The 11065-nt window shown below is 42.5% G+C and overlaps 1 protein-coding gene across 1 annotated transcript in view; it reads left to right on the top strand.

The window, feature by feature from the left end:
* GABBR2 (gamma-aminobutyric acid type B receptor subunit 2) overlaps positions 1–11065 on the top strand; it is a 350397-nt gene that overhangs the window by 295544 nt on the left and 43788 nt on the right. The gene's annotated exons all lie outside the window — the stretch shown is intronic.

The raw sequence follows: 11065 nt of genomic DNA, 5'->3' as shown, positions 1-11065 counted from the left end.
TTTCAACACTGTATAGTTTGGGGATAGTTTCGTGGGCTTTTGGTCATTGGCCACAGATCCGTGAAGTGGGTAGGGCAGGAAAGTGTTTCCACATTCTACATATGAGGACTAAAATTAGAGTAATGGACAGACCGAGGGCCCAGGATAGAGAGAGGGATAAAAATGACAATCAGACAGACCCTGCAGGAAAGACTGGAGTGGGAGCAGGTGGACAGATACCAGACCCAGCTGGCTTGATGCTGAGCCCAAGGGTAGCTGGAGAAACAGGGTGCTGCTGCCTCTACTCAAGGTTAAGGTAGGGGCCAAGAATTCACTAGTGGTCTCCTGGGCTCCAGATATGGTGGGGAGAGGCTGCAGGGCTGAAGTCAGCCTGAGTCAGCAGACTCTGGAAATGGGTCTAAGAAGCCAGTCCCCCTGGACCATTTAACAATCAGTCTTGCTCAGTCCTATTTGTGTAAGCGATGGTTTGCTATCTACGTATCTTACCTTTCTTCCTTTTTGTAGTAAGTTCTGCTGCTCCTGAAGCTTTGTGTATATAACCCTAGTCCATGCCACACTTTCTCAAACTGAGGAGCAATAGGATGCCATGGAAATGCTTCTCTGTATAGACGAGGACACTGAGTCTAAGAAGGAGGAGGGCCCTGCCCAGGGCATCCAGACTTTACAAGACGGGGCTGGAGGAGAGCCAGCTCTCGGTCTCGACCCAGATGCCCTATCTCTGTATTTCCCTCCAGGTATCTGCTAAGATTTCTCTCTGAACCTTTTCTGGCCTGCTCCTCTTTTGTCCTCTTATTTTAGGGTTGCCCTGTCACTCTGTTGCCATGGTAGCAGAACCCTTTGATTTGTCGACCCACAGGCTTGTCCGTTTATTGTCGTTTTTCCACAAAACGGCACTAAGCTGTCAGTTGATTTCTGTCAGGCCCTCCTCTGTCAGACACAGCGTGATGGTTGAACAGTGTGCTCAAGGGATGAGGTGTCCTAAATTCCTCTCAAGGGGTTGTTTTTTTTCCAGAACCCCCAGCGAGAGAGAAAATCTATACTTGGGGAAGAGGTGATCAAAAATCTCTGTGGTCTGTCCCCTTTTCCTCACCTACCTCAGATACCTTAGGTTTCTCTAGACACTCTGAACACTTCAGGATTCCAGTCACAGGCCTTGCTCGATGTTTTACTTTCAAGTCTTTGACTGTGCTTTCCCCCTTCCAGAACCTTCTCTGACAAGTAAGTGAACTTCAGTACCAGACCCCCGTGTTACCTCTGTGGTGAGGTGTCCCTGATTTCCTGGCTTCCCAGGTGTACATGCCTGCTCCTCCCTGCTCCCATCCACAGCATCATAAACATTCCTCAGTCAGGACACTTAGCATGCTGTTCACCTGTGCTAGGTGTACCCCTGAGCCCAACCTCCAGCCCTCACTGGACCACCAGCTTCTCCAGGACAGGGCCACATCTGAACAATCTCCCTCAGTACCCAGCCCCGCACTCCCACATGCATCTTCGACTAGGGAGACAGAAGTGAGCATAGCAACCATGGCCTTTGATCTCATGATGCCCACAGGCTTTTGAGGATAGGGACAGACAGTAAACACACAGACAGATAAGCATGATTACTTTAGATCGCATAAATTCTGCTAAATAAATGGAGCCCCCATGTTGATGAAAGGTTCAAGAAATAGCAGGAAAGACCCATGAAGGTGATTCTCTCAGTGAGAATATGAGTGACTAGGGAATGAAAATCGGATTCTGAAGTCCTACTGGAGGCATCCCAGTGCCACATCCTCATTAATTTTTTTGTAATAAATATTTACAGCATTTGTTATATTCCAGGTATATTTTCTCTCAGTCTATATCTTGTCTTTTCATTCTCTTAACATTGTGTTTTGCAGAGCAGAAATTTTTTTTATTTTAATGAAGTCCAACTTATCAATTCTTTCTTTCATGGATCATGCTTTTGGTGTTGCATCTAAAAACTCACTATCAAACCCAAGGTCACCTAGATTTTCTCCCATTATCTTCTAGAGGTTTTATAGCTTTGCATTTTACATTTAGGTATATGATTCATTTTAAGTTAACTTTTGTGAAAGGTGCAAGGTCAGTGTCTAGATTAAATTTTACGTACATAAATGTCTGGTTGTTCTAGCACCATACGTCGAAAATACTATCTTTCTCCATTAAATTGCCTTTATGTCTTTGTCTAGATCAGTTGACTAAGTTTGTGTGGGTCTGTTTCTGAATTCTGTATCTTATTCCATTGATTTATTTGTCGGTTCTTTTACTAATTCCACTCTGTCTTGATTCCTATAGTTTTATAGTAAGCCTTTTTTTATGAAAAGAAAAAGCAACATTCTTCTATTCATAAACACACCCCTTTATATCAATTATTTAGTTTCTAAAACTTCAGAAAAGTTTTGTATATACAATGCATCTTCAATGAAAAGTTCTAATACAACTTAAAGTTGAACATTTGTGAGCTCCTGGACTAGGTCTGGTATTCTTTAGTTTATAAAAAGAACTGATTATGACCTTTTCTGTTCTCCAGCTTTTTTTCTACTTAATAACTCTCTTTTAAACAACTGTCAACTTTATGTAGGCAGTGCTTCTCAGATTTTAGTGTATGTGAACCCCCTAGGGATCGTGTTAAAAATGCAGATTCTGATCCAGGAGTTTTACAGTAAGTCTTGAAGTCAAACGGTATCAGTTCTCTGACTTTGTTCTTCTCCAATATTCTGTTAGCTATTCTGGGTCTTTTGCCTCTCCGTATAAACTTTAGATCAGTTTGTTGATATCCACAAAATAACTTGCTTTTTGACTGAGATCAAATCCCAATAGACCAAGTTAGGAAGAACTGACATCTTAACAGTATTGAGTCTGCCTATTCATGAACATGGACTATCTCTCCATTTTGTAGATTACTTTGATTTCTTTCATCAGAGTTTTATAGATTTCCTCATATAGATCATGTACATATTTTGTTAGATTTATACCTTAGTATTTAATTTTGGTTTTGGTGCTAATGTAAATGATATTGTGGTTTTTTTTAAATTCAAATTCCAATTGCTCATTTCTGGTATAGGAAAGCAATCGACCTTTGTATTAAGCTAATGTTCTACAACCTTATTATAATTGCTTATTAGTTCCAGGAGATTTTATTGTTGTTGTTGTTGTTGTTGTTGATTCTTTGGGACTTTCTACATAGGTAATCATGTCATCTGCAAACAAACTTTTATTTCTTCCTTCCCAATCTGTATAACTTTTATTTTCTTTCTTGTTTTCTTTTTATATTATATAGGACTCTCAGTACAATGTGAATAGCAGTGGTGAGAGGGGACATCCTTGCCTTGTTCCCAGTTTTAGGCAAAGCACCTAGTTTTGCGCATTAAGCATGATGTTAATGTATCATTTTTTTCTTAAAGAGTTAAAATATATGTATATATTTGGGGAGGTGACAGGAAGGGCAAATGGGGCAGGCAGAGCCCAGGTCATTAGAGACCCTGTGTGTTAAGCAGAGGAGTTACAACTTCAAAATTAAAGACGATTAATCAGGGAAGTGACATGATCAGATTTGCTCTGGCTACAGGGTAAGAACAGATGGAGGAGCGAAGCCAGAGGCCCAGAGATGGCTCAAAGATGGGTTTTGCTGTAATTCAGGCAGGAGCTGATGGTAACTTAACGCAGGGCAGTTGCAGCAGGAACAGAGAGAAGTAGGTGGATTTGAGAGATATTAAAGAAGGAGACATGACAAGACCTGGTAATTGATTGACTCCAAGGGGTAGGCACAGGGAGGCAGCAAGGGCAATGCCCAGGTCTCAGGCTGGGGGGTGGAAGGCAGATCTCCTCAGAGGCGGGGAGCAGAATAAGAAGCAGATTTGGGGGAGAATGTGAGGGTTTCATTTCTGAGCAGAGGAGCTTGGAAGATTGGATGTGGGATCCCAGAGCACAAGGAAGCAGTTTGTTCAGTACAGAGACTTGGGGGTGAGGCAGTTAACACATTGAAGATAGGAGCTGAGGGAATGTGTGTGGTCACACAGAGAATGGTACAGTAAGAAGTAAAGACATCCTGACTAGAGCCCAAGAGATCACTGAACGGTGATGGGAACAGGAGAAGCCAGGGAGAGGGACTTAAAGTGGTGGTCAGAAAGGAAGAGGGTCGCCAGGAGAGAGAGCCATCCTGCCCAGAGGACATTTGAAGAAGGAAGGAAAGGTCTCCAGAGACAAATGCCTCAGATCGAGGTGAGGACTGACGGGTGCCCCCCACCGCAAGACTTGGCCCCGTGCTCAGGGCTCCTTCATTGCATCTCAGCTCTTTCTTCCTCTGCTTTACAGAGTCCAATGGGAAGATTGGCTATTTCTACACATTTCAGATATAGCAGGTGTGGATAAATCTGCCAAGTATGTTAAAAAGTTTTTAAAATAGAATTTTTATTCTTGGAAAAAAGGGGGAAACAACTCTCCTTTTTTGAATACCTACTCCACTAGTGGTAATGGTGAGTAGGTGTTAGACATATAGGTCTAGAGTTCAGGGAGAGGTGTGGGCTGGAGACGGGAACGTGGATGCAGTCAACAGCTAGATGATATTGAAAGCCTTGGATGAGAGCACCAAGGGCGGGAGAGACATGTAGATGGAGAACAGAAGGAGACCAAGGACAGACAATCATTCACGTGTTTGCAGATCAAGGAGGTAGAAGGAAAAGAGCAAAGCAGACTTATAAGGAGAAGCCACAGAGATAGAAAGAAAATCAGATGAGTTTGGTGTCTCGGAAACCAAATGAAAAAAGTGTTTCAAGGAGAAAGTTTTGATGAAGTGTGTCAAGGACTGTTTTTAGATCAAGTAAGATGAAAACCAAGAATTGACACTGTATGTGTGTGCATACACACACACACGCATGTGGGGTTTTTTTTTTTCTTCTAAGGAAAATGATTTGAAATTATTTCCCCAAAAGTAAAAGCAATGCATACTGATAGTGTGAAGACAGCCTGTGACTCTAGGTAGAAGGGTGGTTTATTTTTTTTCTCAACCCTTCCTTCTATTTCCAAGCCCCACCTATACCCCCACTTGGCCATTCTGAATAGTTCTGAAATGGAGAGAGAATGGTGGGCAGCACTCAAGGTCGCTTAATACTGAACACCCAGGAGAGCTATAGGGCAGCCACCAAGGCAGCATCCTGAGGCCGCCTGCACTCCCCGAAGCCTTCCCCCTCTGCTTCCAGGCAGGTAGCAACAAGAGATACGACCCTGTGCTATCCAGTCACCCACGGGAGCCGTGTGTGTGGCGTTCACTTACAGAAGTGACGGAAGGCTATCTCCACAGGCTGCCAAGCAACCTGCATCAAGAATTCCCTACACTCTGAGTTCTGTGGCTTTCTGGCCATTTGGGCAGCAATCAAGTTTAGGGCAAACTGGGACAGAGGAGTATCTCAAACTTCCCTCCACATTCCATACTTTTACCATCCTTTTTTGTGGAAGCAAATGGGGGATTTGGAAGTCATGGACTGCACTTGGCTTTGAAACTCATGGCTTATTCCGGTTACGTTTCTATGGAAACAGATATTGGAAGAGGCAATACATAGAGTTTTAAATAAGTTTAACTCTTAAATAAGTTTATCTCCCTCTACAGTTGCTCTGAAAAAAAAAAATTCAATCCTAAAGTAGTCACTTTCTGAAAACATCTGGTATTTTCATAAAGCTCATCCAAGCCCCATCTGACACTATTCATTTTGAAATAAAGATATCGGAATGGCCAGGATAAGGCAAGTGCTAAAGATCAGAGGCCAGTCTGCTCTGTGGACTGTTCGTTCACAGGTGGGCTGGTGGCCCAAGGCTTTGATGCTAAGGGTCACATTCCAAATGATGGGTCATCACTGCCAGCCCTGAACAGTGGGACAGGTCTTTATTATTCACAGTCATCCATGTGATCCTAGATGGAAGGCTGGGGCCCCAGCCAGATGCAGAACAAGTCCCAGATAGTGTAGTGGGACTCAGCAAGGACCTCTGGTGGATCTGCTGGCCAAGGACCACCCGAGTTAGTCTGACTAACTCCTCTCAGGAAAGGGCTGCACCATCTGAAGTTCTGATCATGTCATTCTCCTATTTAAAATTCTCTCCATCAGCTAGAGGAAGAAGTCCATACTCCTTAGTAGTTCAGGAGGCCTTCAAGGATCCGGCCCCATTTTCCTACCCAGCTTCATCTCTCAGCCCCCTTCCTCATTCCTTGTGCTCAACTACCCTGAGCTATTGGCACTTCAAAGCAGCATGCTATCCCTTACTCTATGCCTTTGTACATGCTGTCCCCTCAACCCAGAACACCCTTCTTCCCACCCCAATATGCCATCTTCATATAAAAAATTCCTACTTGACCTTCAAGAGGCAGCTCAGAAGCATCTTCTCCAGGAGCTTTGGACCAGCAGGCTACCTTGGATGCCTCTGACTAGGCCCACATCTCACCCCATTTGCCCCCTCATCTGGTCACAACACGGGTAATTGTCTGTCTGTACACCTGCCCCCACCCCATGACCTCCTCAGAGGCCAAGGCCATCTGTGTGTCCCCAGCACCCACTGGCAAGGCCTGGCTCAGAGTAAGTGCTCGGTAAATATTTATTGAATAAATTGTTCTCTCCACCTGGAACTCTCTCTCCATGCCTCCATATGTCCAACTTCAACCCATCTGTCTGGACCCATTAAGCCGGCTTCTCCAAGAAATGTCTTTGCCGAGTTGCAATTTAAATTAATATTACACCCTCACCTTTTATCAAGAACCTACTTATGGGGCTAAAGCTGCCAGCTGAAGAATGATTCAGCACCTTCTATAAAGGACTGTTGTTCAGTTTGTGACTTAGTGCCCCTGAGATAAAGATCCACAGGATAGATCCTAGCGGAATTTGGCACCAGGAAATGGGCTGTGCTCTCCCTGTGAACTTGTGTCTACTTCCTTCTTTCAATCAGGCAATCAGGCAGTCATAACTGGATAAGCCACTTTGTTTTTTTTTTTTAACCTTGGCTGCCAGAAGGTTGGAGCCAAATTCAACAGTCTGGGCAATGACTATCTTATCGCAGGTTCCTGGAGCATCATCTCTCCTACTGATTGTTTGTCTTTATTTTTTAACTGTCCTGTCATGTTTGGACTTTTCTTGTGTGCTGCCTCAGGCCCTTTGGGAGAGGGGGCAAGATGTAAATTCCAGATTAAGTTATTAAGACGAGAATGCTAGGCGAGATTTAATTGGAATGATATTCCAGAGAGACATTTTAAGGATGTCCACAGACATGCGCCTTCTGGCACAGGTCCTGGCTCAGCCCCGGCTGCAGTCAGCATTGTGGTCCCCGAGTATGGACAGAGGGTTCTGCCAGCCACAGCTGTGTTTCTGGAACGCCACGTGTCAGAGGCACCTTAGATAGGTGAGTGATTGTGGTTTATTTCATGTTCCTTCTTAGCAGCCCTTGTGCCTTCGGGAGGCATTTGTGCTTCAGAGGCCCCTCAGGACACAAAACGAAAGACACACCAAGATACCAGGGGACAGCCCTGAGGCAGGAAACTCTGGTCTCTACCTGTCCAGGTACTCTCTAGGGGACGGGCTGTTTACTAGAAATTCTCAAGAACCATGCAGCAGAGCGACTGGAAAATTGTCTGTGATACTGGCATCTTCTGACCACTGTGTCTTGGTAAAGCCATTCCAGTTCTTGCACAGATGGCCTTTAAATTTTAATGATTTTTCCAAACATCCATGTCAGCAGAAACACAGGCTGCGGCACCCACAGAGACTTTTCCTCTTTTTTGTGGGGAAGTTCCAACCAACCTACCTCTTTGTAAATGATCCATGATCCAGGGACTCCTCGGCATTTATGGGGCCCATTGTGTGCTGTACTCAGGCTCCCTTAAGTACTACAGTCTGATGGGCAAGATTAGATACACACAGAGCGGGCTGTTAGCACCAGCATCTTTTCCATGACACGTGCCTCCAGACTTTTGGTTTTAAGTTTGAGTTACTGTGCAGAGATACTGGCCTTACTTTTCTAAAGGATGAGCTGGGATCGAGTTTGGATTTAACGTCTTGAAGAGGGTAAAAAAGTGAGAGAGAACATGTATTAATCAGGGTATGCTAAGTTTTCCTGTGGTAACAACAACGAAAAGAACGACTCAATGGCTTAAAACAATAAAGGTTTTTTACTCATCATAATATTTGTCCATGGAGGGTCAACTGTAACTTATCCCCATAGTATCCTAACTCTAGGACACAGCTGGTAGGGCACCTTCTGAGACAGTTTTTGTGAAAAAGGGAAAGAGTGAGTGGCAAAGTATGCATTGACTTTTAAAGCTTCTGCTCCAAAGTGTCACATGTAACTTTCACTCCTGTTTCATTGGCCAGAACATGTTAATTGTCCATGCCTGAGTCCAGCAGGGCAGGAAAGAACAGTCCTACTACGTGCCCAGAATAAGAGAGAGAGAAAAGCAGGTGTTGATGTCTAGCCATTCCTATCACTGTCACAAACACTGCCCCATCTACTAGAAACTGAGCTCCACGAGAACATAGGTAGAGGGAGGGTTGTATTTTATTCACTGCTGTATTCCCAGCACCTGGGAAAGTGCATGGCACATAGTATGCACTCAGTAAATAATATTAGTTGATTACTTAAATTAAGTCAGCCTTAGAGCAACCTTATCAGGAGAACCATGGGGTATTCTCTGAGTTCTCTACTAGTCCTGCAGGCGCTACTGCCGGATCCTCTCCTGATAGCATCACTTCTGCTCATCTCCACTGCTACCACTGAGGTCCAAAGCACCACCATCTCTCATTATCAGGCATGCGGAAGGGGGCACTGTGCACCAAAGCTGTAGTAGACACAGAATGGATGAGAGGATATGATGAGGATAAACGAGAACTTTCATTGTTTAAGCCACTGAATTGTTGTTTATTGTTGTTGTTACCAGAACTTTCTAAGCAGGTGCTGTGCTCCCACTCATTGCCCTTCCCGAGCCATTCTCACATGGCAGACAGAAAGATCCCCTTTTTTTTTTTTGAGATATAATTCACATATCATAAAATTCACAGTTTTAAAATGTATAATACCATGGTTTTTAGTACATTCATAAGATTTGCAACCATTCACACTATCTAATTCCATAAAATTTTCATCACTCTGAAAAGAAACCCTGTTTCTTTTGCCCATCAATCCCCATTTCCCCTTTCCTTCAGCTTCTGGCGACCACAAATCTATTTTATGGACTTGTCTACTCTGTATATTTTATATCAGTGGAATCATGTAATATGTGGCTTCCTGTGTCTGGCTCCTTTCACTTATCAAAAGGTTTTTAAGGTTCCTCCACACTAGAGCATGTGTCAGTACTCCACTTCTTTTTGGGACTGAGTAGCATTCCCTTATGTGATATACCACATTTTGTTTGTCCATTCATCATTTGATGGATATTCGGGTTATTTCCACTTTTTGAATTCCACCGCTGTGAATAATGCTGCTATGAGCATTCATGTACAAGTGTTTGTCTGAACATGTTTTTCATTCTCTTAGGTACATATACATGGGCATAGCATTGCTAGGTCATGTGGTAAGTCTGTTTAACATTTTTAGGTACTGCTAAACAGTGCCACAGTGGCTACACCATTATACGTTCCCACCAGCAATGTGTGAGGGTTCCAGTGTCTCCACGTTGCCACCAACACTTGTTATTTATCTGCCTTTTTGGTTATAGCCATTCTGTCAAGTATGAAGTGGTATCTCATTGTGGTCTTGATGAGAATGACTATCAGATGGCTAATGATGTTGGGCATCTTTTTATGTGCTTATTGGCCATTTTTATATCTTTTTTGGAGAAACGTCTATACAAGTCCTTTGCCCATTTTTAACTGAATTATTTCTCTTTTTGTTGAGTTGTTTGTTTGGATACTAAACCTTTGTCAGATACATGATTTGCAAATATTTTCCTCCATTCTGTGAGTCATCTTTTCACTTTCTCAATAATATCTTGTGACACAGAAAAAAAAATTAATTTCGATGAAGTCTAATTTATTATTTCTTTGGTGTTTGTGCTTTAGTTATCATAGCTAAGTAACCATTACCTGACCCAAGGTTATGAAGATTTATTATACTTATATTTTCTTCTGAGTTTTATAGTATTAGCTCTTATATTTAGGTGTTTAATATGTTTTAAGTTAATTTTTGTTTATGGTATGAGGTAGTGGTACAAATTAATTCTTTTGCATATGAATATCTAGTTGTCCAAGCATCACTGTTGAAAAGAATATTCTTTCCTCACTGAATACTCTTCTAGCCCCTATTGAAAATTATTTGGTCATTAATATATGGGTTTTTTTTGGCCTTCCAATTCCATCCCATATTTCATATGTGTATCCTTAGCCAACACTATACTGTCTTGATGACTGTAGCTTATGGTAAGCTTTGAAATTGGGAAGTGTGAGTCCTCCAACTTTGTTCTTTTTCAATATTCTTCTCACTATTCATAGTCCCTTGAGATTCCATATGAATTATAGGGTCAGTTTGTCCATGTCTGAAAAAAAGGCTTTGGAATTTTCTTAAGCATTGCACTAAATTTGTAGATTAATTTGGGGAGTATTGCCATGTTAACAATATTAACGAGTCTTAAATGGCCTCTAACATTCTGTCTCACCTCATCCTGTTTCTCCATCACATCACTTATCCCTCACACTGTCATCTATTTTCTGTCTTACTTTACTGGAATGTGAGTTCCATGAAATAGGGGCCTTGTCTGTCTTTCTCAGTGCTCTATCCCCATAGCCTAACATAGGGTCTGGCAGGCTCATATTAGGTGCTCAGTATATGTTGTTTGAATGGAGAAGTGAATGATGTGCAAAGGAATGCATACATGCATGCATGAATGAATGAATGAATGAATGAATGAACAAATGAACAAACGAACAAACTTCCATGTCATAACTTTTTTCAGCATTAACAACCTCTGACCAGATGATGCAGTTGCTCAGCAGCTGGCTTAAATTATTGCGTGAATATAATGAGACTGAAAAGAAAAATAAGTAATATTTTAAAGGTGGAGAGGAAGGTTTTTAAAAGATTTTAAAGATAGACT

The sequence above is a fragment of the Pteropus vampyrus genome, unplaced genomic scaffold (assembly GCF_000151845.1).
Source record: "Pteropus vampyrus isolate Shadow unplaced genomic scaffold, Pvam_2.0 Scaffold123, whole genome shotgun sequence".
Lineage (NCBI taxonomy): Eukaryota > Metazoa > Chordata > Mammalia > Chiroptera > Pteropodidae > Pteropus > Pteropus vampyrus.
This window is presented reverse-complemented; position numbering and strand designations above follow the sequence as displayed.